We start from the raw sequence: 26,266 nt of genomic DNA on the forward strand, positions 1-26,266 counted from the left end.
ACAGATCCGGAGATCTTGCTGGCCAGGGTAGTTGACTTACACCTTCTAGAGCACGTTGGGTGGCACGGGATACATGCGGACGTGCATTGTCCTGTTGGAACAGCAAGTTCCCTTGCCGGTCTAGGAATGGTAGAACGATGGGTTCGATGACGGTTTGGATGTACCGTGCACTATTCAGTGTCCCCTCGACGATCACCAGTGGTGTACGGCCAGTGTAGGAGATAGCTCCCCACACCATGATGCCGGGTGTTGGCCCTGTGTGCCTCGGTCGTATGCAGTCCTGATTGTGGCGCTCACCTGCACGGCGCCAAACACGCATACAACCATCATTGGCACCAAGGCAGAAGTGACTCTCATCGCTGAAGACGACACGTCTCCATTCGTCCCTCCATTCACGCCTGTCGCGACACCACTGGAGGCGGGCTGCACGATGTTGGGGCGTGAGCGGAAGACGGCCTAACGGTGTGCGGGACCGTAGCCCAGCTTCATGGAGACGGTTGCGAATGGTCCTCGCCGATACCCCAGGAGCAACAGTGTCCCTAATTTGCTGGGAAGTGGCGGTGCGGTCCCATACGGCACTGCGTAGGATCCTACGGTCTTGGCGTGCATCCGTGCGTCGCTGCGGTCCGGTCCCAGGTCGACGGGCACGTGCACCTTCCGCCGACCACTGGCGACAACATCGATGTACTGTGGAGACCTCACGCCCCACGTGTTGAGCAATTCGGCGGTACGTCCACCCGGCCACCCGCATGCCCACTATACGCCCTCGTTCAAAGTCCGTCTACTGCACATACGGTTCACGTCCACGCTGTCGCGGCATGCTACCAGTGTTAAAGACTGCGATGGAGCTCCGTATGCCACGGAAAACTGGCTGACACTGACGGCGGCGGTGCACAAATGCTGCGCAGCTAGCGCCATTCGACGGCCAACACCGCGGTTCCTGGTGTGTCCGCTGTGCCGTGCGTGTGATCATCGCTTGTACAGCCCTCTCGCAGTGTCCGGAGCAAGTATGGTTGGTCTGACACACCGGTGTCAATGTGTTCTTTTTTCCATTTCCAGGAGTGTATATGGGGGGAACCATAAAAAATACTGACAGGGAAGATAAAATTCCACTAGTTCTGGGAACGCTAAGGCAGCATGACGACACGATGACGAGGGGATAGAGGAATACAGAGGAGTTTCTGCTGTATAAACTGCTCCCTGACGACGTTATCGATACAGACACGCAATATCATGCAACACTAAGAGAAAACCTACACACACCATACAACACTGCAACTGTCACCTGTCCTTTTGCGCGAGAAGAGGTTACGCTAGCAATCTCAGAGCTCAAAAACAAGAAAGCACCTGGACCAGATGGTATCCACTCGGAAACACTAAAAAAATTAGCACCGCAGATCACCCCCGTTCCTAACAACGTTACTGAACGATACCTTACGGCTGGGCAGGGTATCTACACTATGGAAAACCTCCAAAGTAATCATTATTAAGAAATCAGCGGACAGGGATTCTTCAGATCCAGGCCAATATGCCTAATAAACACCCTTGCAAAGATTCAGGAGAGGCTACAGTGTAAGCGCTTGCAAACACACAGGGCTCTCGGGGGTATGAGCCAACACCATCTGGGCTTCAGAACTGCAGATCAATAGAAGATGCCATCAACCAAGCCCTGCACATAGTTAACATCACAAAACAGAAATACGCCACGGCAATAATGATTGACATTGCCGGAGCATTTGATTTTCTCTGGTGGCCCGCACTGTTTCAGAGGCTAAGGTATCTGGAGGTACCGCAGTCACTGTACAACAGTTTTCTAGACAACTGTAAAGACCGAGTAGTCGAATGGCAGATGGACAGCCGGAAAATAATTAAAAGAATCACCAAAGGATGTCCTTAAGGGTCGGCCCCATCTTCTGGGACATAACAATCGAACCCATCCTACAACTTCTGGATGGGGATGACAGGTCAGACGGAATTGGCGCCTACGCAGATGACCTATTAGTTGTAGTCACTGCAAACAGAGCCCAGTTAGAAGAGAAAGCCAGTGGAATACTACAAACAATTACTCAGTGGCGTCACAACAACAAACTCAGGACAGCCGAAAACAAAACAACATACTCTTCACTGAAAGGATCACTCCAAAGGAATCCTTCGGTTAAAATTGGGGACACAAACATCAAACGAGCACATGTTACCCGCTATCTTGGGGTACACATAGATGAAAAATTAAATTTCCACGAACATATAAGGCTAACAACAGACAAAGCAGAAGTAATACTACACAAAGTGGTGAGACTAAATTCAAAACAGTACAGACTACCTCTACCAGTCATACGTATTTACCACTGTGCGCTCTTCGAATCAGTACTCAGCTTCGCAGCTAGCACGTGAGCACATAGACTGAACGTGATCACCAACAAAGCATCCGTCAGACGAGGGCAGAGAAGTGTCCTACGTAGGCTATCTGGAGCCTTCGGTACCACCTCAGCCGATGCACTGTGTGTGGTGCTCGGAATATACCCCATTGATATCACGATCAAATACAGAGCTGCAAGGTACTGATTAAAGGTGGGGAGACTAGATAAGGTACACACAATAACCGCTGTGCCGATAGAGACGATACGTCACCTTAAAAGTTGGCGTTTGGATACATGGCGAGGTGAGTGGGATGTAAGTGATATGGGACGTAGACTGCACGACTTCCTCCCTGACATAAGGGAGACATATCGATCCCAGCCGAGGTATGGTACCTTTCTTAACAGGACATGTTGTAGTTGAAGTCTTTCATTGTTGTTATGGCATGCATGTAGATTTGCACCAAGTATATCGCAGCTGCGCTTGCAATTAACTACATATTATTTTCAGTGCTATGTTAATGTGTTTTCTTATTTTGCTCTTCAAATTGTGCTTTTCTGTGTTGTCGTGTGAAATATTGTGACAATAATGGCGTGTGAAAAACGTAATACTAGGCTCCAAAGTAAACTGAGAAATGACAGTGAAGACGAAAGCAGTGTGTTAGCGCCACTGTGTAATGAATTAACTAATGTTCAAAGTAGTAATTTGGTAATTGTGCATAGGGAAATGCAGCGGGTGGCAAATAATGGCGTAGACAGTGAAACAATTAGTGAACAGGGAAGCATTATCGATCGATCGATCGGTCGGCAACACCTCGTCTCAGGAATCCGAAATGACAGGACACAATCTTGCCAATACTGTAGATTCAGGTTTTGCATCCTCACCGTTTTCTCAAATACGCCAAGACACATTTCCTGCATTGTCAAAATGTGAATGTTGCCGGTGCAAATGCACTGCCGAAAAGCATAGAGGAACAGATTCCAGACACTAATACATTATTATTCCAATTAATGGGACAAACACAGGAAAAGCTTCAAAAGTTAGACATAATGGAACAAAATCTTCAAAAGTTATACACAGCGGAACAAAATCTTCGGAAGTTAGATACCACGCTTGAACAAACATGTGAAGATTTAGCTACTGAGTTACATAACATTGAATCGAAATGTCAAAAAGTCTGTAATGACGTAAAAACACAAATTTGTGAGCATTTTCAACCTATTTTTTTGCGGCATGAAAATGCATTACAGAATCACGAGGCAGCCATAAAAGAACTGCAAACTGTTATTCATGAAAATCATGAGACCTTGCAAGCTAAAATTGACTCAGTTGCATCTACCAATTCGGTTACGCAACTTGCAAAAACTCAGGAAAACTTAAAGGACACAGTAGATACTCTGAAAATTGGTTCAGAAAGACACACGGAGGAAATTAGTTCATTACCAGAGAAAGTAGTTGAACTTTCGGATCAGCTAAATAATTTATCTACGAAGGTAGATGATAATCTGAATGACACAAAACCGGTAGTCTTTAATGACACAGAAGAGTGCGAACAAATAAGGAAATTCAAACAAAATCTGATCAAATTAATATGCAACACCAAAGAGAAATCTGGGAAATACAAGATCAGCTGACACAGGTAATACAAGAATTACGTATTTCAGAGGACACTCGCGCCCCAATATGGGAAGAGGGACATAGAAATACGGAACAGCCACAAAATAATAACACAGCGCATTTCGGAAATTATGAAAGAAACTGGCAAGGTACACCGAATTTTGAAATGGAACCGCCGAAACGACGTAACAATGACCAATATGCGACTCGCCGACATGATGATTTTGACTATAAGCTGTTTATTACTACACATAAATTCAAAACATTTAAGAATTCCGGCAACGACATTCATCCACAAGCGTGGCTTCATCAATTCTCTCATTGTTTTCCTCCCAACTGGTCATTAGAGCACAGATTAGAATTTATGTGTGGCTATTTAGAGAATGAACCAGCTGTAAGAATGCGATCAGTCATTCACGATTGTCACAGTGAAGGAGAATTTTACCATGCCTTCCTCTCAGCATATTGGTCTCAAGCTACACAAGACCGAGTAAAACATAGCATCATAATGATGAAACATTTCGAACAATCTGAATTTTCCAGTCTTGTGAAATATTTTGAAGACATGTTGCACAAGAATCAGTACCTGTCATACCCATACAGCCCCTCAGAACTCATCCGCATTTGCTTAATCAAATTACCTGAACATTTACGACATATTATTTTGGCAGGGCGTTGCAAAGACGACATTGAAGCTTTTCAGGGACTTTTACAAGAATTAGAAATTGACACTGACAATCGCGGAACGCGAAAACAGGAACACAACAATTACGGGTCACATCCGTCGCAATTCCGCGATGAAAGAAATAATAACTGGACACGACAAGTCTATTCTCACAACACAAATCGTGACCAAAACAGACACCACCCGTATGACAACCGTTGCCAGAGCAGTAATAATTACAGGGAAAGACCACCTCCCCGCAGTAGTGACTATCACAGAGACAATCAGAGAAACAGACAATATGGGAACCAAAATAATTATTATCAAGGGAGACAGAATAACTTTACTTGCAACGGTCCAGTGCACAGTTACGATTCCGGGAGAAATTCTCCACCACATGATCGACAAACAAGAAACTATGTAAACTACCGACAAAACGACAGACCTGAATTCCATCAGAACTGGCGGGATTCAAACAGAGCAGGGCACTCTCGACAAGGTGAATTTGTAGAAGTTAGGTCTCCTAATCCCAATAACGACGAACGCCAAAAAAGAGACAGACAATGACTCGCACCGCAGGCAGCCACGTGCGCCGGCTGGCTCAGGGAAAAATTACATAGACGCTAACCTTGAGAAAAATTCCAGTATTCTTTACCGACGTATACCACATGATAATTGTGTCGAAGTTGAAACATTGCGTACTAGGAAGAGTAAAGGTTTACACCACATTTCGTATGTAAAACCGTTTATTGAGAGATAATCTGCTTTGTAACTTTGTTTTTCCCATAAAACTTTTCACTTCACATTTCCAGTATGCATTGTCAGACTTAGAAACTGTTACCATACAACAATGTTTGAAGTTAAATATCCAATCAAGAACCAAGAGAACTTATTCAAACAGAAATTATGAATGCATTGTTATTGTGAACAGACATCATAGTGTTATTGTGTGTGTGTACATTCTTGCTTGTTAGTTGCACGATTACGTAACGACTATAAGGCTTACATACTTAGAACATATACTGGTACTGCTAATGAGATTTTAATGCAACATTTTGGTTTACTTGAAAATACATTCTGGATTTAAAGTGCTTTCAGTGAGATACCAAATAAAACAGTGGTTAGTTTATGTGACAGCTACACGAGCCGGCCAGGATGGCCAAGCAGTTAAAGGCACTACAGTCTGGAACCGCGCGACCACTACGTCGCAGGTTTGAATCCTGCCTCGGGCATGGATGTGTGTGATGTCCTTAGGTTAGTTAGGTTTAAGTAGTTCTAAGTTCTAGGGGACTGATGACCTTAGAAGTTAAGTCCCATAGTCCTCAGAGCCATTTGAACCATTTTGAAGCTACACGATTTTATCACGACGCTACTAATAAGTGACAATTTACAATGTTGCTTTTGCGGTGTTTCTGTTTTATATCTGCACAGTTTTTCTGTATTATTCTGGAAAGTAAAACATGTTTTAGTAGTAACTTTTGTGGTATAGCTACAATGGGACTGCCTTTTCCATAGCACAACAATACGTTACAGCACAGTACTTCCCTTCATCATGGCAATAAGCGTAATAACTAAGATATCTATGTGCAAAGCATTTCACTTTTGTTTATCATGAGGTAAGTACATTGGCTTCTGCAGAACTTAGCTTTCGGAGGACAATAACTACACTCCACAGAGATTATCTTATAGCAAGACGCACATTTAGCACTACAGGACACGTATTTGAGTGATTAATTTTGAACTTAAAACATTTATTTTTAAAGACATTTGAAGTACAATGATACAAAGGTTTTCCGTGATACATTTCATTCCATTGCTGTAATCTGTAACACCTGAGGGTATAATTACAATAATCCTCAGGGGGGTACACGCCTAATTTGTGCACCATGTGTTTGTCAAGCACAAGGAGCCCTAGCTAATATAGTATTTGCTTATTCAACTTTACACACCGGTACCATGTTTCTCTACCACATAAATTACTCAGCTATCTGATCATTTAATTGAGAGAGACAAACATTTTTTTTACTACGTCAGTGACACATGTTTACGCAATTACACAGTTGGATACTTCACACTTATGAAATTGTATTTTGTAGCTACTTTGTGACCTGTTCATATATTTTTTCGGAACCATTGTAATGCTATGGGAGCTTTGAATGATTTATTTGGTAAGGGAGCATGATTTTAATTTTTTTTTTAGGTTTTGACATTATTGCAGAAAGCTACGACGCTTTTGAGATTTGACTGAGGTGTTATGATGTTATTTTTATGATGACGATGTGTATTATGCTGTTGAGGTATGTTTATGATCAATAAGATGATGCTGCTGTATATGAGGAATTTGATTATGCTACATATTTATTATGATGAAATATTGAAGAAGTGTCGACGAACACGTATATGAATAATGAGTAGTGGTTAGGGACTCTGATTTGTGGAAAAGGATGTTGGAAACCAAGAATCGTACTTTAAGAGTTATGAAATGTGTGTAAATGCGCGAATGTATCACAATGCCGACAAAAACTTTTTGAACACTGTTATATTCATAGGATTTTGTTTCTACACATTTGCAACGCAAATTCTCGACCTGTGAAATTTTCTATATGAGACTGTCACTGTAATGCAAACTGGTGTCGTAAATATTTCAGTAAGAAAGTTAAGTGACCACCTTCACGTAATGAGTCGTGGGCACCCAGCTGCGTGACAGTCGCCTGGAAAACAGCCATTAGTGTGTGCTTTTCAGAGTCACAGGTGGAGAAAAAAAAGGGGGCCATTATCCTCACTATTGACATTCCTTTGTAGAAAGCATCGCAAATACGACATGCTCAAACTTGAAAATATGATTACACTGTAGAGTTCTTAATTTATGATATTTACTGAAATGAAATGATGAGAAACATTTCATGTCTATTGTCTTGATAGTTGAAAGATTGTTTACTGCATTATGAAATCCCATATGGCTAATGAATGATGTTTCATGCCTTCCTTTGTACATATTTGCTCATTTTCTTTAATATCTAGTTTCTAGCTGCACTGCAGCATTGGTTATTATAAAATTTAATAGATGTACTAATATCACTATTTTCTGTCTACAGACTCAGTAAAGAATACGTTTATGATATACTTTCTTAGAAAAGAGAGCACAAATAGACATTTCCCTTCACAGGAATTGCATAAATAATTTTTTTAATGACTTGGTAACTTCCTTGCAGAGTAAGTTTTTGTGATGCATCACTCTAGTGTTAAGATGTGACATAGGTATTAAACATGGCCATTTTACTGTAATATTTTTTCTGCTTGAGCTATGTCATGTTTAGATATAAGTTATTACATTTACTGCTGCTAGCTTTGCCAATTTGCATTTTTTATTGCTGTTTGTATTAATTGTTTTGTGCTGCTGCATTCCCTCGACCCTTAGTTTAGCATCTGAGCTCAGTAGATTTAAGTTAGCTTAAGATTGGGTAGACCATATAAGGGAACCCGTTGTGATGAATTGGAAGAAATGCATTGAGAAGCTATAAGAAGATGGTTTGGCCAAAAAAGCATTTGGAAAGAGGATATGAACAAAAAAATTAGGGTTTAGGGACAACAGGTTTAGGTAGGATTTCCTTGGAAATAAATGATGAGGTAAGATAATGGTAAATAAATAATGAGGTAAGAAATGTGTGAACATATAAATACAGAAAGCATGCTTGGATAGAATTTTTTTGATGGAAACAAATGTTGAAATAAGAGGAAAGATATATGGAATGAAGTTTTGGGGTGGACTGCAGTACCAAATGTCACACTGAAAACAAACCCTGTCCTGTATTTTTGTGTTATTACACTATGTGAATTTGTGTTTTTCCTGTCTTAATGTGTTTAGCTAATAAGAGTTATGTTGCAGAATTTTTCTGATAATATGTTATTTTCTTTGTAAAGTTGTTTAGACATTATTCACTCTGTTCTGTTTCAATGATCATGTGTGAAGTTGATGTTTCGAAAGTTATTCTGATCTTTTATGTATGTACTCATGTCATAATTCCTGCAACACTGATGTATATGTTATTTCGATTCTTTTGTAAAGCCTGTACTACAAATGTTATCTGTATTGCTATGTTCTTTAATGATGTATTTTGTACCTTTTTAATTGTATTCTTATGTTATAATATTGTAATTGACACCAGTTCACCATAATATTAATTTGTAAGTTCCATTTCACTGCACACGTTTCTGTTGATCATAGTATATGGACAATATGTGAGAAGTAGGGACTGTTAGTGTTTGCATGTGTGTTAATAATTCAGCATGGGACTGGATAACAGCATTGCTGGTTCTAAGGACAATTCCAGAAACTTTGTGAGTACACAAGTGGTGGTTATGGACTTGCTATATTGTCCGCAAGACTCTTCGATGGTGATTGTGCACCTGCACAGTCACAGCAGATGGCTGCTGGCCATCTCTGCAGGGACTACAGTGGGTCTACACCTTTGATGATCCATCAATACCATTATTTCTACAAGGACTGCAGTGGGTCTGCACCTTTGGTGGTCCACCAATACCATACACTCCACCAAGACTATAGTGGGTCTGCTCTGTGATGACCGACCTACCAATATTCTTCAAAACGTCGAATGACTCTGCTGTGGGTTTCCTCTGTTGTGGCACATTACCTGTCTGCATGTCGACAGTCAGCACTGTCTTTCCGTTGGAAGGACAACACTACTTCTTCAAGACTGCATGGAAATCCACTACTTCCGTGTGCATTTTCTATTACTGCTCAGACTTTGAGAAAAACACTGCAATTTTACTGTGATGAATGATCAGGACTGTCTTTATGGACTGTGAGAAAATTTTAGCTTTTGACCAACATTGTATCAATAAGTGTTTGCATTTGATATCTTTGTTATTGTAATTATGAAAAATTTTATCAAATCATCATTGGCCACTGCCCAAAACAATTTGTAAAATTTTTGTGGGGAGCATGGGTGCTATGTAAGTAGGCTGTTTATGTTTTCTTATTGGCAACGTTACGTAGCGCTCTGTATGAAAATCACTGGCTGTGCTGTGTGCAGTCTCTGGCTAGTTTGCATTGTCGTCTGTCATTGTAGTGTTGGGCAGCTGGATGTGAACAGCGTTGCGCAGTTGGAGGTGAGCCGCTAGCAGTGGCGGATGTGGGAAGAGAAATGGCGGAGTTTTGAAATTTGTAAGACTGGATTTCATGAACTGCTATGTATATCATGATTTTTCAACACTATTAAGGTAAATACATGGTTTGTTCTCTATTAAAATCTTTCATTTGCTAACTATGCCTATCAGTAGTTAGTGCCTTCCGTAGTTTGAATCTTTTATTTAGCTGGCAGTAGTGGCGCTCGCTGTATTGCAGTAGTTCGAGTAACGAAGATTTTTGTGAGGTAAGTGATTTGTGAAAGGTATAGGTTAATGTTAGTCAGGGCCATTATTTTGTGGGGATTATTGAAAGTCAGATTGCGTTGCGCTAAAAATATTGTGTGTCAGTTTAGTGTTGATCAGGTTAGGGAAAGAGCGAAATACCTGAGTACGTTCAGTTCTGCTCAAGTGTTTGAAAAACAAATAATGTAAGAGGTTTATCAGCACAGTAATTCAATAATTGTTCAAAGGGGACGTTTCACTTCGACCATCATCAGTTATTTTGCTCCCCAAATAGCAAAACTCCTTTACTTCTTTAAGTGTCTCATTTCCTGATCTAATTCCCTCGGCATCACCTGACCTAATTCGATTACATTCCATTATCCTAGTATTGATTTTATTGATGTTAATCTTATATCCTCCTTTCAAGACACTGTCTATTCCGTTCACCTGCTCTTCCAAGTCCTTTGCTGTCTCTGACAGAATTACAATGTCATCGGCGAACCTCAAAGTTTTTATATCTTCTCCATGGATCTTAATTCCTACACCGAATTCTCCTTTTGTTTCCCTTACTGCTTGCTGAATGTACAGATTGAATAACATCGGGGAGAAATTTCCTGGCAGATTAAAACTGTGTGCCGTACCGAGACTCGAACTCGAGACCTTTGCCTTGTCTCGGTCCGGCACAAGGTTTTAACGTGCCAGGAAGTTTCATATCAGCGCACACTCCGCTGCAGAGTGAAAATCTCATTCTGGAAACATCCCCCAGGCCGTGGCTAAGCCATGTCTCCGCAGTATCCTTTCTTTCAGGAGTGCTAGTTCTGCAGGGTTCGCAGGAGAGCTTCTGTAAAGTTTGGTAGGTAGGACACGAGATACTGGCAGAAGTAATGCTGTGAAGACGTGGCGTGAGTCGTGCTTGGGTAGCTCATTTGGTAGAGCACATGCCCGTGAAAGGCAAAGGTGCCGAGTTCGAGTCTCGGTCCGGTACACACTTTTAATTTGCCAGGAAGTTTCATATCAGCCCACATTCCGATACTCTTATAACTGTCATCTGGTTTCTGTACAAATTGTAAGTAGCCTTTCGCTCCCTGTATTTTGCCCCTGCCACCTTTAAAATTTGAAAGAGAGTATTCCAGTCAACATTGTCAAAAGCTTTCTCTAAGTCTACAAGTGCTAGAAACGTAGGTTTGCCTTTCCTTAATCTTTCTTCTAAGATAAGCCGTAGGGTCAGTATTGCCTCACGTGTTCCAACATTTCTACGGAATCCAAACTGGTCTTCCCCGAGGTCGGCTTCTACAAGATTTTCCATTCGTCTGTAAAGAATTCGCGTTAGTATTTTGCAGCTGTGACTTATTAAACTGATAGTTCGGTAATTTTCCAATGTGTCAACACCTGCTTTCTTTGGGATTGGAATTATTATATTCTTCTTTAAGTCTGAGGATATTTCGCCTGTCTCATACATCTTGCTCACCAGATGGTAGAGTTTTGTCAGGACTGGCTCTCCCAAGGCTATCAGTAGTTCTAATGGAATGTTGTCTACTCCCGGGGCCTTGTTTCGACTTAGGTCTTTCAGTGCTCTGTCAAACTCTTCAAGCAGTATCGTATCTCCCATTTCATCCTCATCTACATTCTCTTCCATTTCCATAATAGTGTCCTCAAGTACATCGCCCTTGTATAGACCCTCTATATACTCCTTCCACCTTTCTGCTTTCCCTTATTTGGTTATAACTGGGTTTCCATTTGAGCTCTTCATATTCATACAAGTGGTTCTCCTTTCACCGAAGGTCTCTTTAATTTTCCTGTAGGCAGTATCTATCTTACCCCTAATGAGATAAGCCTGTACATCCATACATTTGTCCTCTAGTCATCCCTGGCAAATGGCTCTGAGCACTATGGGACTTAACAGCTATGGTCATCAGTCCCCTAGAACTTATAACTACTTAAACCTAACTATCCTAAGGACATTCTAGTCATCCCTGCTTAGCCATTTTGCACTTCTTGTCGATCTCATTTTTGAGGCGTTTGTATTCTTTTTTGCCTGCTTCATTTACTGCCTTTTTATATTTTCTCCTTTCATCAATTAAATTCAGTATTTCTTCTGTTACCCAAGGAGTTCTAGTAGCCCTCGTCTTTTTACCTACTTAATCCTGTGCTGCCTTCACTACTTCATCCCTCAGAGCTACCCATTCTTCTTCTACTGTATTTCTTTCCCCCAATTCCTGTCAATTGTTCCTTTATGCTCTCCCTGAAACTCTGTACAACTCTGTACAACCTCTGGTTTAGTCAGTTTAACCAAGTCCCATCTCCTTAAATTCCCACCTTTTTGCAGTTTCTTCAGTTTTAATCTACAGTTCACAACCAATACATTGGGTCAAAGTCCACATCTGCCCCTATGAATGTCTTGCAATTTAAAACCTGGTTCTTAAATCTCTGTCTTACCTTTACATAATCTGCCTGATACCTTCTAGTATCTCCAGAGTTCTTCCATGTATACAACCTTCTATCATGTTTCTTGAACAAAGTGTTAGCTATGATTATGTTATTCTCTGAGTAAAATTCTACCAGGCGGCTTCCTCTTTCATTTCTTATCCGCAGTCCATATTCACCTGCTACGTTTCCTTCTCTCCTTTTTCCTACTATCGAATTCCAGTCACCAATGACTATTAAATTTTCGTCTCTCTTCTCTATCTGAATAATTTCTTTTATCTCCAGAATGAGATTTTCACCCTGAAGCGGAGTGTTCGCTGATATGAAACTTCCTGGCAGATTAAAACTGTGTGCCCGACCGAGACTCGAACTCGGGACCTTTGCCTATCGCCGGCAAGTGCTCTACCAACTGAGCTACCCAAGCAAGACTCACGCCCCGTCCTCACAGCTTTACTTCTGCCAGTACCTCGTCTCCTACTTTCCAAACTTAACAGAAGCTCTCCTGCGAACCTTGCAGAACTTGCACTCCTGAAAGAAAGGCAAAGGTCCCGAGTTCGAGTCTCGGTCCGGCACACGCTTTAATCTGCCAGGAAGTTTCATATCAGCGCACACTCCGCTGCAGAGTGAAAATCTCATTCTGGAAATTTCCTCCAGGCTGTGGCTAAGCCATGTCTCCGCAATATCCTTTTTTTAAGGAGTGCTAGTTCTGCAAGTTTCGCAGGAGAGCTTCTGTTTAAGTTTGGAATGTAGGAGACGAGGTACTGGCAGAAGTAAAGCTGTGAGGACGGGGCGTGAGTCGTGCTTGGGTAGCTCAGTTGGTAGAGCACTTGCCCGCAAAATGCAAAGGTGCCGAGTACGAGTCTCGGTCCGGCACCCAGTTTTAATCTGCCAGGAAGTTTCTTTTATCTCATCATACATTTCACCAATATCTTCGTCATCTGCAGAGCTAGTATGCATATAGACTTGCACTACTGTAGTAGGCGTGGGCTTTGTGTCTACTTGGCCACAATAATGATTTTACTATGCTGTTTGTAGTAGCTTACCCGCACTCCTATTTTTTATTCATTATTAAACCTACTACTGCATTACCCCTATTTCATTTTGTATTTATAACCTTGTATTCACCTGACAAAACGTCTTTGTCCTCTTGTCACCGAACTTCACTAATTCCCACTATATCTAACTTTAAGCTATCCATTTCCCTTTTTAAATTTTCTAACCTACCTGCCCCATTAAGAGATCTGACATTCCACGCTCCGATCCGTAGAACGCCAGTTTTCTTCTTCCTGATAACGACATTCTCTTGAGTAATCCCCGCCCGGGTGATGATGATTCTACCTGTGTGTGCTAGGCGTGCAGCGCCAGTGACCTGTGCGAGGATGAATCACGTTTCCCATTAACTGTAGGATCTGGCCGAATGGAGAGGCCTGTTGGAGTGTTGGACTATAGATGACTTAACCGTATTGTCCTCTACACGACCGAATAGCGAACTAATACTTAGTATGTGTTGGATAGATTTCGTGATCGCGTGGAAAATTTAGAAGATTGAATATGGAGGTGTGTTTACACTTGACCGTTATTCCCTCCCATGTAAATTGTTCGGCTGACTGTTTCTGCATATTTTGCGCCTTTATTTAGTTGAGAGAAGATTGATTGTGGTGTGTGCATCTAGCATGTGAAAGACACGTTTGCCGTTTCTCTAGACATGAAAACACCTTAGTTGACCTTGTAAATTATAGGGATGATTTTTAATCTGCTACATCACTGACATCGGTATTCGCGAGTGGAAATATAAATTTTCTCTATTTTTTTCGAGTTTCCGCGTAAATGTCTTCGCAGGCGTGACAAGTTTCTAGTTAGTCAATGATTTACAGCACGCCCCATCTAGCTAATTTTTTGGCTTTGTAGAGAAATAATTTCCAGTCCTTATCTTCGGAATTATGTTGCGCGAGAGATCGGTAGGATACTGTTGTGTGCTTGATATCTAGAAGTACCGCAAAAATGATATTATGGTAAACCATGCGAAAATACATGTTTTCTTGTAATCTCAGAGCCTGGAGATGGGTTTATAAAAGCAAGCAAGCAAGCAGCGGACCAGAAACAGTAACGCGTTTGTGCCGAGAGGGAACGAGCCCGAATTCGTAGAACAGCTCTGAGAGTGCCTTCTGTCCGCTGAGGGTGATCTAGTCACCTGTTGGGGGTGGATAACCGCCGACCTCGCAGGGAAATATCTAGTGCTCTGAAGATTGTATACGGTGCTGTCTGTCTTTGCGTTAAATGTACGAATGATGTAAAAAGGCTGATTTTGTATGGCACAGGATACGAACTGTATGTATACTAGATCGGCATGGCACACAGTGATATATTGATGGGCCAGAGATTCATTTCACTTTCTAATAGTCAAGCTCCCGTCCTCGGTGGGAGGGTTTTGTAATTGAGTAGCAGTCTTTCGTATCTGACGATATGTAGGGTACTTTGCAAGGTTTAATTAAAAATGGTTCAAATGGCTCAGAGCACTATGGAACTTCACAGCTATGGTCATCAGTCCCCTAGAACTTAGAACTACTTAAACCTAACTAACCTAAGGACATCACACAACACCCAGTCATCACGAGGCAGAGAAAATCCCTGACCCCGCCAGGAATTGAACCCGGGAACCCGGGCGGGGAAAGCGAAGGTTTAATTGTGGGTGCAATATGGCTATCTGTATAAAATAGTTTTTTGCGGCTGAGATTCTCGTCTGAAGAAAGAAAAAAAAGAAAAAGGTGGACGGAGCTTCCACATCAGCGGCATCAGTAATTCGGTGGGTAAATTCTATAAGAACCAATCATAATCCCCATTCATTCTATCGTTTGTGCTGGAATGTAGGAGTCTCTACATAATGGTGAGAACGTTTATGTATGTTGGAGCCGGCCGCAGTGGCCGAGCGGTTCTAGGCGCTACAGGCTGGAACCGCGCGACCGCTACGGTCGCAGGTTCGAATCCTGCCTCGGGCATGGATATGTGTGATGTCCTTAGGTTAGTTAGGTTTAATTAGTTCTAAGTTCTAGGCGACTGATGACCTCAGATGTTAAGTCCCATAGTGTTCAGAGACATTTGTATGCTGGAAGCAGGAAGGATAAGATGTGATGGATGGTGTGTCACGTAAGAACCATCAGGAGAAATGCATTTAGTATTATTCCGCGCTATTTTCGTAAACAGGTTCTGCTAGGACAAGAATTTCCGTGCGGACAAGCTGAGGCATCATAAAAGCTCCTACAAAAGCGACAATTAACTAATTCTGGGACACTGTACAATTTCCGACATATCGTCTTGGCTCTTATTTTACATAGCCATGTGACGTCAGTATCAGATTGAGAACCTTTTAGATGGTGAGTCACCATGCGGACGTTTCATAGCGAGGCGTCAGTCACGCTGGGGCAGGTAATCATGGCTGGACATAGCTCATATGTGCCGTTAGGATATAAAGCGGCCTGTGTTATTCTGGAACAGATTTCTATAACGCGATTTGTGACGTCAGTATCCACAGGTACAGCGTCAGCAACGGTATACGCATGTGCTTTCCAGAGGCGTATCGCATATAGGATCGATGTGAGCACCCTTGGAGTTCTGTGGCGAGGTGGACAGGGGTGTGTGCTGTACCTCACGTCATCGGCGAGGACGTGACGGCGGAGGAGGAAATGCTGCGGAATCGGGCCGCTGGGAGCAGCCTGGTTGCTGCAGCCCTAACCCGCTAGCCTGCGGGAAGGATGTCAGAGCGATGCTGTGGCTGCCATGGCAGGGTTAGAGTCGGGGCTGGGGGCAGCAGCGGTGGCAGCGGCGGGGGCGACGTCGGCGGCGGGCGTCGAGTGGCAGGATGTGTTTCTTTAATAGCGATCTTGTATTTAAACTGTATTCCATCGATTTAACCGACCAATAGGATGCTGTGAATATAAAAAACTTCTCCATACAAGTGAAAAATGTTGATTTAATTAATTTGCATAAATTTTTTTATATCTATGTGGTGTTAGCGGTACAATAGTTAAGGGGAGGGTGTTCGTGAGTGGGTGAAATGGAGTAGAACAACAGGTTAAGTGCAGAACACTAGGTTAACTTGCATGATTTTTATGTAAATGCAGTACAAAAGTTTAAGGGGGTGGGTGACAAAGAAGAATGGGCCAGAAATGGCGTTCAAAAGCATGTGAAATTCGGAAAGTTTACCTGAAAATGGTGGGAGGACAGAACTAATTACTTAATTTGGTATCAAAGGAGGCAGAATAGCTTAAGGAAACGGGGGTGACATGGAAAATCACTTAACGGAACAATAGGTTAAGTGCCAACAAAGGGCCAAACATTAGGTTAAGGCACCCAGAGTACAGTGCTGAACATTAGGTTATGCAACGTGTTTGCTCCATGTAATTGCTTCTTACAAGACCTACATGTTTCCAAACAGCAGAGAATGATGAGCAGTAGAAATTCATCCCCCAACAAATTGATTTTTTATAATTAAACAATATACCCTAGAATATCCTGTTATGAGACCTTCTTCTCCACCATCAGACCACCATCTTAGATTACATCACAGAAGGGACGACAGGGCCCTCTGGTGGCAGTACTGTGTACTAGATCAGTTGGACTCCAGAGCCCATGGTGACCATACTGTTTCCCACCATCTTCCCCACCATTTTCCCTGCCATCTTGGATTATGTCACAGAATGGACGACAATGCCACTGGTGGCAGTACTATGTACTACGTCGGTTGGACTCCGGACCTTGTGGTTAACACACTGGATGGAGGTACTGCCTCTAATTTTTTAAATAAATAGTGCATGCAAAATAAAGACGTATGTACAGCACGGGTCAAGTTGTCTTCCCACCATTTCCTAGGAAGAAGTAGCAGTCTGATGACTTAGGTTAATGGAGGTAGCCAAAGTGCCCTTTCTTTCCCACCATTTTGTTATGTTAGTAGAGGTGTCGAATTGACCTATCTTAAAATTCAAAATTCCTGCCAGTTCCTAGGAAGAGGTGGCAGTCAGATGGTTTAGGTTAGTGGAGGTAGTCCAAGTGACCTATCTTCCTGCCGTTTTATTACGTTTGTATAGGTTCCATTATCCTGATGGAATCTGAACCTCCCACGAGGGGGGTGTGGCAGGGGAGTGTGGCACTTTCCCACCAGATAGGTTAATTAATTGATCAACTGAATTAAGTAGTGAATCAAATGGATAAGAGTGAGAGTGTGGCCAATTCCAATAACTCCTGAAAATCTACCTGCAGCAGCAAGGGGGTAGGGCATTGTGGGATGGGGGGTGGGGGGGGGGGACAATAGGTTAAGTGCCTGTCAATCAAAAGGAAATGAATGTGACATGGAAAAGCACTTAACAGAACAATAGGTTATGTACCTGTCAATCAAAGGAGAACAATAGGTTTGCCCCAGAGTGCATACTTGCCCCTGGTGTAGGCAACCTGCACTAAAAAATTGCACTCGCACTAGCCTAGCCCCCCATACTGCAGTGGACTATTTATATGCATTTAATAAACACAGAATCTTTTGCCTTGTCAAGCAAGACGCAGTATACCTGCGGATCTCTTGTAACATAAAATGAACCAAATATTAAGTAAAGAAACACTAAACTGTACCCAAAAAGGCCATGAAGACCCCATGGTAATGACCGATTAAATAATATTACTATGTCCAATTATCAGCCAGAAACAATAAATTTACGGTGAGACTTACATTAAATCATTGCTCTATGCAACAGTATCCGAATGCAGCAAGTCTGATTGCGCCTCTACATTATATAAATGATAATGGCGGTGTGTCGTATAAATCTGCCGTTATAGGAGAAATGCGTCCATCTTCCCTCGCTTCTAAAAGAAATATAGTGCTGCCCCCTTCACCAAAGTAACTGAGAGACGTAATTCTACATTTGTTTCTGCGCTTGTATACTAAAGTCGATACAACCGTTCATAGTACTTAATTTTTAATTAATACTTTATTTGTTTATAACTTTTCAAATATTCCGTTCGTAAACTACGCTCTTCCCCCAGATGTGCCTTTAAATTGCCCCCTGAATTGCGAGGCGAAAGCACGTATCTGCAGGCAAGCAATTCACCCTAAAGCACATCTTCTTCTTTAATTACAAGCAACATTCGCATACAACGCAAGGTACGCAAATTTAATGTGGCGGGTGCGCCAGGTATATTCCAATGATCGTAACGACTGCCACGCACATGCACTGTCATGTGTTCTCAAGTGCAGCTAAGAAATGTCACTTCACTGTCCATCTCACAACAAGCTGTTGACAATTTTGTTGGCAGTTCCGTTGGTGCGTCTGTGGAAATCATCACAGTGACAGAACCCTACATGCAGTAATCAGAGAAAAATATACACTTACCTCTATAATAGGTAAATTAATCTTAATACTATTAAATCTCCTTCTACAAATACAGTTCGTTTTGGTTTATTGTCCCATTGGACGAAGTTCATTGCTTTTAGAATATCTTTGTTTTGCAGATATCCAGTCTTTGTACAACAAGTCGTCGTTCAGTATTCATACACACAATATATACAATAATAAATCAGTGGTAAGTGTTGTCTCTAGTGTTTTTTGTTATGCAAATGTTGCTGCACATGGAAGTTATTGTTCACCGTTTGGTATCAGATACATGACTTTGTTCATACGATGCACTGTCGGTTTACACTGATACACTGATCTTTACTGTTTTCCTAGCACATGTGTCGCGTGGATGAAGACGAATGGATAACCATTCAACAGTATCTTGTTCTGTGATGGCAAGGATATGAGACTTCAGATGGTATTATTCTGCCATCAATACTAGATTACTAGAGGTGAGAGATGGTTCAAATGGCTCTAAGCACTATGGGACCTACCATCTGAGGTCATCAGTCCCCTAGACTTAGAACTACTGAAACCTAACTAAACTACGGACATCACAAACATCCATGCTCGAGGCAGGATTCGAACCTGCGACCGTAGCAGCAGCGCGGTTCCAGACTAAATTGCCTAGAAAGTAATGACATACCTCGATTTATAAAGCCAGTATAACTTTTAACATGAATACTTGTGTACACCTGTAGAACCAAGACTGCTTGTGACAGTAACATACAGTAGTTGTTTCGATCGTGTTTTTTGTTGTAAAATCATTAAAACTCTCTTTATAATACACAGTGGTAGCACTCACAAGAAAAACGTATGAGATATGTCCACCCATCGCTGATTTTCTCCCATCGTTATTTCCTATAGTCAGCAATCATTTACTGGCGAGGTGTGTGTGTGTGTGTGTGTGTGTGTGTGTGTGTGTGTGTGTGTTCCGACATGTGCAAAGGGAATGACTATGTCTGGTAGTATAGAAGGTATGGTTTAGGACGTGGAATACTGTGATAAAGGGAAAAGTATGTCAAGTCATAAGAATGTTACAGATATTTCTATTTCCAGGGCTGCAGCAGTCTGCAGGGTGTATTTCCGATACTTCGCTCATTGTCAAATGTCGTCAGATTGATACCGCAATCATAACACTTAATTGTAAGTATAGCGATCAAATATGTTTGTGTCTGGTTTCCTAGGATAATTCTGTCTAGGGGTACGAGGCACACCAGCGTTGGCCTGTGGTGGGAGTGATTCACATTCCCGGCTAATGGTAGGAGCTGTCTGAATGGAGAGGCCTGTTGGGATGTAGGAATATAGCTGACATAACCATGTCGTCCACTAGATGGTTGAATAGCGAACGAACACTTAGTATTGTTGGATAGCTCTCGTGATCGCTTTGAAATTTGAGAAGATTCAATATGGACATGTGTTCGCACTGGACGATTATTCCCTCCCATGTAAATTGTCCTTTCGACTGCTTCTTCACATGTCCTGTCTTTATTTAGTTGAGAGAACACTAATTGTGGTGTGTGCATCTAGCAGGTGAAAGACAGATGGATAACACGTTTAGCCGGCCGGGATGGCCGAGCGGTTCTAGGCGCTACAGTCTGGAACCGCGCGACCGCTACGTTCGCAGGTTCGAATCCTGCGTCTGGCATGGATGTGTGTGATGTCCTTAGGTTAGTTAGGTTTAAGTAACTCTAAGTTCTAGGGGACTGATGACCTCAGAACTTAAGTCCCATAGTGCTCAGAGCCATTTGAACCATTTTTTGATAACACGTTTCGTGGCTGTCTAGACATGAGGCACACCTTAGTTTGAAACGTCCCCTTTTGAACAATTACAAACGACTGTGCTTAAACTGACACACAATATTTTTAGCGCAGCGCAATCTGACTTTCAAAAATCCCTACAAAAGAATGGCCCTGACTAACATTAAACTATACCTTTCACAAATCACTAAATCACTTACCTCACAATAATCTTCGTTTCTCCCACTACTGCAATACAGCAAGCGCCACTACTGCCAGCTAAATAAAAGATTCAAACTATGGAAGGCACTAACTACTGATAGGGATAGTTAGCAAATGAAAGACATTAATAGAGAACAAACAATGTATTTACCTTGATATCATCATATATAAATATAGCAGTTCATGACAAATTTCAAAACTCCGCCATCTCTCTCCCCACATCCACCACTGCTGGCGGCTCACCTCCAACTGCGCAACGCTACGCGCTGTTCGCATCCAGCTGCCGCTGCCCAACGCTACAATGGCAGACAACAATGCAAACCAGCCACAGACTGCACACAGCACAGCCAGTGATTTTCAGAGCGCTACGTGGCGTTACCAATATAAGAACCTAAACAGCCTACTTACATAGCCCCCATGCTCCCCACAAAAAATTTTACAAATTGGTTTGGGCAGTGGCCAATACAGATTTTAAAAAAAATTTTCATAATTACAATAACAAAGAAATCAAATGCACACACTTATTGATACAATGTTGGTCAAAAGCTAAAATTTTCTCACAGTCTACAAAGACAGTCCTGATTCATCACAGTAAAATTACAGTGTTTTTCTTTTTTTTTCAAAGTCTGAACCGTAAAAGAGAATGCACACAGAAGTAGTGGATTTCCATGCAGTCTTGAAGAAGTAGTGTCCTTCCATCAGAAAGACAGTGCTGACTCTTGACATGCTGACAGGTAATGGGCCACAACATAGCAAACCCACAGCAGAGTCATTCGACGTTTTGAAGAACATTGGTAGGTAGGTCATCACAGAGTAGACCCACTGCAGTCCTGGTAGAGATTACGGTATTAGTGGGCCATCAGAGGCGCAGACCCACTGCAGTCCTTGCAGAAATGTCCAGCAGCCATCTGTTGCGATTGTGCAGGTGCACATTCACCATCGAAGAGTCTTGCGGAGAACATAGCAAGTCCATGAACCACCACTTGTGCACTCACAAAGTTTTTGGAATTGTCCTTAGAACCAGCAATGCTGTTATCCAGTCCCTTGCTGAATCATTAACACAAGTGCAAACACTAACAGTCCCAACTTCTCACATATTGTCCATATACTATGACCAACAGAAACATGTGCAGTGAAATGTAACTCACAAGTTACTTAATTTGATGAACTGGTGTCAAGTACAATTTTATAACATGAGAATACAATTACAAAGATACAGAAAACATCATTGAAAAATAATAATACAGATAACATTTGTAGATAATAGGGGCTTTACAAAAGAATAGAAATAAACATATACATCAATGTTACAGGAATTATGACATGAGTACATACATAAAAGATCGGAATAACTTTCGAAACATCAACTTCACACATGAGCATTAACACAAAACAGAATAAATAATGTCTAACATCTTTACAAAGTAAATAACATATTATTAATGCCAATTATATTCGAGGATAACAGTATTCCTCATCATAGTGAATGTGGCTTAGTATTAGAAAAATTCTACAATATAAGTCTTACCAGATAAACATATAAATACAGGAAAAACATAAATACCAAAGGGTACACAAACATATAGCGGAATAATACAAGGAAAGGACAGGGTTTGTTTTACTGCAGTATTTTGCAAACAAAACTTTCTTTACTTCTCGGAGATCTCCCTTCATTCTTCATTATTTACAAAAGTCCTATCTATACCTGCTTTCTGTACTTTTCTCCTATAGCCTCTCAGTGCATTTCTTCAAATTCATCACAACTCATTCTCTTATAGGCTACCCCCTCTTAAGCTAACATAAATCTACTGAGCTCAGATGCTAAACTAAGGGACGAGGCAATGCAGCAGCACAGAACAATTAACACAAACAGCAATGAAAAAAAATGGAAATTTGCAAAGCAAGCTACAGTAAATCTAAATTACCAAGCAATGCAACATTACAACTAATACAAGCCAATGTGCAGCAACAAGAAAAATAAATGAGTAGTAAAACTGGCTTAGCAGAGTAACACAAAGTCAAATTCAGTAACACTATGGCTGGCAAACAGCAGCTTATATCTAAACATGACATAGCTCAAGCAGGAAAAATAGTACATCAAAGATAACAATGCAGATAAGGGAAATGCATAATCACATCTTAATGTCTAAGTAATTAAAGTGGTGCACCACAACAACTTATTGTAAAAAAAATATTACCATGTACTTGAAAAGAATATTATGTATGCAGTTACTGTTACTAGTCCCTTCTTATTGTTCTTTCCTTTCCAAGTGCTCCTTTTTTGAAGAATGTGGATCACAAAATTATTATTTAATAGATCTGTTGACAGAAAGTGTTCACATTAGCAAATGCATTTAATTTTATTTTATGAAACCAATGCTGCAACATAGCTGGAAAACAGATGTCAAATGAAATAAGCAATTACGCAAACCAAAGCATAAAAATATCATTCAATAGTCATGTGGCATTTCGTAAGTCAGTAGCTCTCAACTCTCGTAGAAAGACACTTGTCATAATCAGGTGTGCAGATGTACGAATATTTCCCATCAATTCATAAGCATTTCAGTAATTAGCACAAAGTACGAGTAACCATACATTTTCAGGTAATGAGCGTGTAATATTTGCGATGCTTTCTACAAAGGAACGTCAATAGCCAGGATAATGGCCTCCCTTTTTTTTTCTACCTGTGCCGCTGAATGGCTAATGGCTTTTTTTTTCGGGCGGCTGTCGCCCAGGTGGGTGCCCGCGACGCATTACGTGCAGGTGGTCACTTAACTTTCTTACGGAAATATTTAAGACAGCAGTTTCCGCTACAGTGACAGTCTCACATAAAAATATTTCACAGGTCAAGAATTAGCGTTGCAAATCTGTAGAAACAAAATCCTATAAATATAAGTGTCCAAATAAAATATTCATCAGCATTGTGATACAGTCACGCATTTACGCACATTTCATAACTCTTAAAGTACGATTCTTGGTTTCCAACATCCTGTTTCACAAGTCAAGAGTCCCTACCCACTATTCATTACTCCCTACCTTATTACACATATACGTATCCATCGACACTCGTCAATATTTCGTCATTATAAATATGAAGCATAATCAAATAACTCATATAGCCTCAGCCTATTAATCATAAACATACCTCAGCAGCATAATACACATCGTCGTCATAAAAATAACATCATAACACCTCAGTCAAATCTCAAAATCGTCGTAGCTTCCTCCAATAATTAAAAAAATTCTCTGCTCATGTCAAAAGTGTCATCTGCCTCAAACGTACTTTAAAATCATGCTCCCTTACCAAATATATCATTCAAAGCTCTCCTAGTATCACAATGGTTCCGAAAAAATATAAGCATTTCACAAAGTACAGACAAAATACAATTTTGTAAGTGTGAAGTTATCCAACGGTGTAATTACGTAAACGTCTGTCACTGATGTAGTAAAATAAATGTTTGTCTCTCTCAGGTAAATAATCAGATAGCTGTGTAATTCTGTGTTAGAGAAATATGGTACCGATGTGTTAAGTTGTATAAGCAAATACCATATTAGCTAGGCTCCTTGTGCTTGCCAAACACATGGTACACAAAGTAGGCGTGTACCCCCTGAGGATCAATGTAATTATACCCTCAGGTGCTACAGATTACAGCAAAGGAATGAAATGTATCACGGAAAAACTTCATATTATTGTACTTCAAATATCTTTAAAAATAAATGTTTTAAGTACAAAATTAATCACTCAAATGCATGTCCTGTAGTGCTAAATGTGCATCTTGTTGTAAGATAATCTCTGTGGAAGTGTCGTAGTTATCGTCCTCCAAAAGCTAAATTCTGCAGAAGCCAATGTACTTACCTCATGATAAACAAAAGTGAAATGCTTTGCATATAGATATCTTAGTTATTACGCTTATTGCTGTGATGAGGAAAGTACCGAGCTGTAACATATTGTTGTGCTACGGAAAAGGCTGTCTTATTGTAGCTACACCACAAAAGTTACTACTAAAACATGTTTTACTTTCCAGAATAATACAGAAAAACTGTGCAGATACAAAACAGATACTCTGCAAAAGCAACAATGTAAATTGTGTCACACATTAGTAACGTCGTGATATAATCGTGTAGCTGGCATGTAAACTAACCACTGTGTCATCTGGTATCTCTCAGAAAGTACTTTAAATACAGAATGTATTTTCAGGTAACCAAAATGTTGCATTAAAATCTCATTAGTAGTACAAGTATGTCTCGTAAGTATGTAAGCCTGATAGTCGTTACGTAATCGTGCAACTAACAAGCAAGAATGTACAAATACAACACTGTGTCATCTGTTCACTATAACAATACATTCGTAATTTCTGTTTAAAAATGTTCCCTAGGTTCTAGACTGGATGTTTAACTTCAAACATTGTTGCATGTTAACAGTTTCTTAAGTCTGACAAAGCAAACTAGTAATGTGAAGTGAAAAGTTTTATGGCAAAGACAAAGTTAAAAAGCAGATAATCTTTCAATAAACGGTTTTACATGTGAAATGTGGTGTAAACCTTTACTCTTCCTAGTACGCAGAGTTTCAACTTGAACGCAATTATCATGCAGTATACGTCGGTAAAGAATACTGGAATTTTTCACACGGTTAGCGTCTATGTTATTTTTCTCAGAGCCAGCCGGCGCACGTGGGTGCCTGCGGCGCGAGTCATTGTCTGTCTCTTTGTTGGCGAGCGTTGTTATTGGGATTAGGAGACCTAACTTCTACAAATTCGCCTTGCCGAGAGGGCCCAGCTCTGTTAGAATCCCGCCAGTTCTGATGAAATTCACGTCTGTCGTTTTGTCGGTAGTTTCCACAGTTTCTTTCTTGTCGGTCATGTGGTTGAGAATTTCTCCCTGAGTCGTAACTGCGCGCTGGACCGTTGCGTCTAAAGTTATTCTGTCTCCCGTAATAATAATTATTTTGGTTCCCATATTGTCTGTTTCTCTGATTGTCTCTGTGATAGTCACTACCGCGGAGAGGTAATCTTTCCCTGTAATTATTACTACTCTGCCAACGGTTGTCGTACGGGTGGTGTCTATTTTGGTCCCGATTTGCGTTGTAAGAATAGACCTGTCGTGTCCAGTTATTGTTTCTGTCGTCACGGAATTGTGACGGATGTGACCTGTAGTGATTGTTTTCCTGTTTTCGCATCCCGCGACTGTCTGTATCAATTTCCAGTTCTTGTAACAGTCCCTGAAAAGCCTCAATGTCTTCTTTGCAACGTCCTGCTAAAATAATATGTCGTAAATGTTCAGGTAATTTGATTAAGCAAATGCGGATGAGTTCTGAGGGGCTGTATGGGTTTGACAAGTATTGATTCTTGTGCAACATGTCTTCAAAATATTTCACAAGACTGGAGAATTCAGATTGTTCGAAATGTTTCATCATTATAATGCCATGTTTTACTCGGTCTTGTGTAGCTTGAGACCAATATGCTGAGAGGAAGGCATGGTAAAATTCTCCTTAACTGTG

This window comes from Schistocerca piceifrons, chromosome 8 (genome assembly GCF_021461385.2).
Source record: "Schistocerca piceifrons isolate TAMUIC-IGC-003096 chromosome 8, iqSchPice1.1, whole genome shotgun sequence".
NCBI lineage: Eukaryota > Metazoa > Arthropoda > Insecta > Orthoptera > Acrididae > Schistocerca > Schistocerca piceifrons.